Source organism: Gossypium hirsutum, chromosome A03 (assembly GCF_007990345.1).
Source record: "Gossypium hirsutum isolate 1008001.06 chromosome A03, Gossypium_hirsutum_v2.1, whole genome shotgun sequence".
In the NCBI taxonomy this organism is placed as follows: domain Eukaryota; kingdom Viridiplantae; phylum Streptophyta; class Magnoliopsida; order Malvales; family Malvaceae; genus Gossypium; species Gossypium hirsutum.
In genome coordinates this window covers 56606057-56612056 of record NC_053426.1, presented here as the reverse complement: position 1 = coordinate 56612056, position 6000 = coordinate 56606057, and positions in this window count along the sequence as shown.

The window sequence follows — 6000 nt, the reverse complement described above, 5'->3', positions numbered from 1 at the left end:
CAGGATCACGAGGCATTACCAGAGTTTACAGAACATTTTCAGATAAATCGAGTCAAACACTATTCATTTCCCAAGATTAGTCATAATATCCCTTAAATGGACTCTCGAGGGCCAAACCATGCATTAGAATCGATTCGGGACTAATTGGTATCTCGAGGAAATTTTTCATAAACTTCAAAAAAAAAAATTCTTACTTATAGGAGCACACACCCGTATGGACAAAATAACATTATTTTCCAAGCCCTATTTCTCACCCATTTCATCCAAACCTGCACAAAACTTTCCCAATACCAACCAACCAATTCAATCATTATTTACAGCCAATTTCAAACATTTAACATGATATGTATGCTTTAAATCTTCATTCATATATTACATTTCCATAACATACATGTTTAAATCTAATTACCCCAAAATGTACCAAGCATACATGTATAACCATAATTTACTTTATAAACATACCAGAATCAAGTCATTACTAAACATTCCAATGGCTAGATTACATTCATCCAATTTATCATTAACATTGGTACTAGTAGCCTATACATGCCATTATACCAAAATAAAAACATTTTTGTATACCAAAATGAGTTGGTTGATAGTGTGATGATGCTCCGACTTATCTCCAACCTTTCCGAGCTTCTAAGCACTATAAAACATAGAAAATAAAATCTAGTAAGCATTTGATGCTTAGTAAGTTCATGTAACCAGAAGCTAACTTACCGAGTGTTTCCATTAAATTTAATCAAACATGCATCCATTCAAGCAAATAAATCATTATCCTATCACATACAACTTCATCATCAAAGTTAGTCAAGCAATTGCACATAATATCATCACATAGATGAGCTCATCATATCATAATTTATACTTGCTTATAATTCCATACCACATGTACATTTTCAAGAGAAATTTATTAAAACGCATTAACCATTTTCTAAATTTTTCCCGTTGAAATTATCGGAATATCGATGGATACTCTCGTGTAGTGCACTTAAAGTGTACAAAACTCTCGAACCACCCTTTCAAGTCATTTAGGTAAATCATATACTTCAATGCTCACACAGAGCTACAATAGTCCGCAACTTATGCGGAATTACTACCAATACATCAATGCTTACACAAAGCTACGGTAGCCCACAACTTATGCGGAATTGCTACCAATCACTAAATTTATACCTCAATGCTCACAAAGAGCTACGGTAGTTCACAACATATGCGACTATCAATTACTATGCTTGTACCTCATAATGCTCAAGAGACTTATCAAGATTACTTGTCTAAGCTAAATCTTGTCTGCAACATATGCATAATCACCTTTACAATAATCCGTCGAATTTCCTTTATTCAACCGGGACTTATTTCTTTTCTCAAGTCATGTTAAACATACGATCACATTTTATATATTTTAAATATTCAAATAACATTCATATCACATAATCATACAATCCAACATTTCAAGAATCAATATTAAGTTACACGAACTTGCCTCGATACTTGTTTGTATACAAAAGTCTACTAATCCGAGACTTTTTCCTTTCCTCGATCTTGCTTCGTATTTGAGTTTTCTGAATCCAAATAAATAAGTTTAATCATCAATTTAATACATTTCATATTCATTTGGACTCAATTTACACTCTAGGCAAAATTACTATTTTGCCTCTAAATTTTTCATTAATTCCAATTTCGTCCCTAGGCTCGAAAAATAAAATTCATGCAATTTAATCTTTGTTTCAAGCCTAGCCGAAATTTCCTTATATCAATTATAGCATTTATGTTTCACAAAATTTAAAAATTTTCTTTGAATTTCACAAGTTTACAATTTAGTCCCTATTACACAAAACTTTTAACTTATTCTCCAATTTAATCCTTTACCCAATTCTAACTTGAAATTCTATCAATTCAACCCCTAATTCATCAATTAATTCAACATAAACCATGTCCAAAAATCTACTAACTTTCAAAATTTCAACATATACTAAGTAGTATTTTGTTCTAGGATCATAAAAACTCAAAAATTACAAGAAAATGAGTTAACTTGACTTACCAAATTAAATTTAAAACCTTAAACCTAATTTCTCTTTTTTCTTTTTCTTTCTTTCTTTCTTCCCTGTTCATTTCAACCTATTTTGTTTCTTTGTTTCTTTTTCATTTGCTTTACTTATATATATAATAATATAATATATATAATGTAATAATATAATAATATAATAATATAAATTAATATATTACTTATTTATTAAGTTAATATAATATAATATTTTTAATTAAAATATCTTTGATATTTTTTATTGTAAACTGCCTCAACATTTAAAAATGGCATAATTCTTATTTGGTCATTTTAACTTTCTTTAATCTATAATTAAACTTTTACCCTTGATGTAATTTAGCCCTTTTTCATAATTACTCTTAATTAAGTCAAATTCACCTAATTAACTACACAACTAGTTTCGTAAATATTCATTAAAAATATTTATGAATCCGATTTACCAGAACGGAGTCTCGAAAATTCACTTTTTTTTTATTTGGCCCTTTTTAATCAATTAACTACAAAACCAATAAATTTTTCTTATCAAAATTTTCATGCCACCTTTCTATCATAATATAGACCAACACATAATATTAAAATAAAATTTTCTTTTTAGCTCGGATTTTTGGTCACAAAACCACTATTTCGATTTCACTGAAATTGGGCCGTTACAAGTACTTATTAAGTAGCTTTTGTAATGATATAAGATAAGGGAGAGCTCAGTCACGAAACTTAAGTGGAATGACTTCATGACTAAATAATGTTATAATTAATAGACAAAAAGTTGAAACTTAATTATAAATTATTTGAGCCCTAATTATATATGTTCAATCAGTTCCTTCACTAGTTTGAGATAATCATAAACAAATTGTATATAGAACCAAAGAATAGAAAAGAATGGAAACGATGAAATAAGATAAATAGATTGCATGTATCACAAAAAATGCCTTTTCTCACTAAGTACAAAAATGACTAGAGAATTAATTTAAGGTTATTCGAATTATTATTTAATTAATTATAATTAAATAATTGAAGTTCGAAGATAAAATTATAATAATTAGTTATTGTGAAATTTGTTGAATAAGGAAATTGAATATGATAAAGTTGTTATAACTTTAACTGTATTAGAATTGAGTTGAGAAAATTAATTAATTGAGAAATTAATTTAGTTAATTAAACTAATTGATTAAATAATATTTATTTTGGGTAATAGAAAATAAATATTAAATTGGATTAAATTATAAAGTGTTGGGTGCTTAGGAAACGCACATAATTGGACTCAATACCTGAAATGTCCAATTAGCCCTCGTATGTACATTAGGGGCAACAACTTTATTTAAATAATATACAAGGGTGTGCTGCCCCTAATCTAGTTAGAGTAGGATTGTATTTTCTATTTAAATAATATTATTTAGTTAGTACTTATTCAACCAGAACTCTTGTGCTTTTTCCTATAAATAGAGAGCACCAGTTGAGCTATTTACACACAACATTCATACATTGTTATTCTGCCAGAAAATAGTGGTAATTTATTTACATAATAAATTTTATTTTCTGAGAGTTATGAGTTTTACCACTTTATAGAGAGAACTTGTTTTTCTACTGAAAATAAGTAAATCGTTTCTTTTTTGTGATTTTGTTTGTGTTACTCGAGCCCATTCTCGACGCAATTTGAAGTTCAAAAATAGCGGAGAATGTTGTTCTATTGAAAGCTAAGATCGACTTAAGTCTACCTCACACAAAGCACATGTACAAATTTGGTCTAAGTTTATTGCTATAATTTCACAATGACTAAAAAAAACCTTTAAACTTCTATTGTAACTAAATAATTATTTTCTTAAACTAGATTTTTCCAACACCACCACCTTTGTTCCCTTCGTCATCCACCTTTTTTTTTTGCAAGTGATTGCTTGGAACAATAATTACGTTAAAGACTTTTCCCTTGGTTCCTCTTTTGAATGAGGTTTTTTCGAGTCAACAATGATTTTTGTTTTCTTAGGTTCATGATGACTCACCTCTCTGGAGTCAATAGGGACTTGGGTGACTTTTTTTGTCTAGGTTTAACTAGAATGAATCAACATTTTCCAATGCTTGGAACAATAATTAGGTCAAAGAATTTTCCCTTGGTTCCTCTTTTGAATGAGGTTTTTTCGAGTCAACAATGATTTTTGTTTTCTTAGGTCCTTGATGACTCACCTTTCTGGAGTCAATAAGGACTTGGGTGACTTTTTTTGTCTAGGTTTAACTAGAATGAATCATCATTTTCCAATGCTTGGAACAACAATTAGGTCAAAGATTTTTCCCTTGGTTCCTCTTTTGAATGAGGTTTTTTCGAGTCAACAATGATTTTTGTTTTCTTAGGTCCATGATGACTCACCTTTCTGGAGTCAATAGGGACTTGGGTGACTTTTTTTGTCTAGGTTTAACTAGAAGGAATCAACATTTTCCAAAACCTTATACTGAATTTCGAGAAGGACAAGATTGTTGATGGTAGTTACAACGTATCATTTCATGTGTCCTGCCCTAGTATCCATGAAGGTGATGTTCTCTTTGGCATTTTCTCCTTGGTTGAGACGTTTTATCGGTATGGCTTGACTCTGTCAAGGGTTCATATTGCTCTTTTTTATGCTTAATTGAGTAATGGTCTGAGGTACCTAAACCTTTTTTTTTTTGAATCATTTACCTAAATTATAGCTTTGTAACCATTATGGGCCTAATTGTTATCTCCGTTAAAAAACCCACTTGAACCAATAAAAATGACATGTTAAAAAATGTGCAACATGTCATTTTTATCCACATAATCATTTGCTTGAAATTAAATATATACTTACATTAAAATAAATAGTTTTTCATTTTCACGGTCTCTCTCCACCCAAGATAAGTACCAAAATTATTTATGAACTAAATACAATTTGCAATATTATACATAAACTTTAATTTTAGTTTAATTTTCATATTTTACTAACCCTATATCTATGTGACACAATTTTCTATTAAGTCATGTGTAAATTATTAACATGATATTTTATTACGTTAAAAAACAATTAAATTAAATTAAATTATTTCCACTTAAATTTAAAAAAAAATCCTAAAATTTTAGTAAAATTTAAAAGTGGGAGTTAAAAGGCATGAAAGAGGAGTTGTCAGTAATAGCAAAGGAGAAGGCTACTGATGGGTTCTCTTTTCTTTTAAAAAAAAACCCAAGTGAGCATTTAAGACAAATCCATTTACTTAAATCATATATAATGTCTAAAATACTTTTACGATCTTAAGTTATTCTTTTTGTGCACAATAATTAATTATTAATCAACTCAAATTCTATAATTCTCATTTAATATTTAATACACATCATTAGGTATTGAAAATCATACTTTTACCTTTTTTTCCAACAAAATTAATAAACTTACAATTCAATCCTTATATTATAAAATCTTTCTAATTTGGTCTCAAAAGTGATTGTCATCTCACTAATACATATTCCAAATTATTCTCACGTCAAGTAGTTAATAAAAATTCTTATTCCTCTTTTGGTCAAATTGCATTTAGTCCTCCAACTTTTTTAAAAATACAATTTAATCTTTTTTGTCATATTCTCATATCCACCATACTTATTTTTTATTTCCATATTCACTATCAAATTCCCTTTTAAATTTTTTTATTAGATTAATTTTCCAAATTTTCTTGCAATCTTCATTTTATCCACTATAAGTATAATTTAAAAAAATTGTGTGTTACACTAGAAGAACTTTACTAAAAAAGTTGATAAAAAATTGTTAAACATGATTGTAAATCATAAAACCTAGAACATTAAAAAGAAAAAAGGATTGTAGATGAAGCCTTTTATTGAAAAAACTAAGATATCATGTTTTAAGGGAACAATAGAAAGATAACCAACATTTTATATTTAAAATTAAAATTAGGGTAAATTATATCAACAGTCACTCAACTTTGGAGCAACTGACAAAATAGTC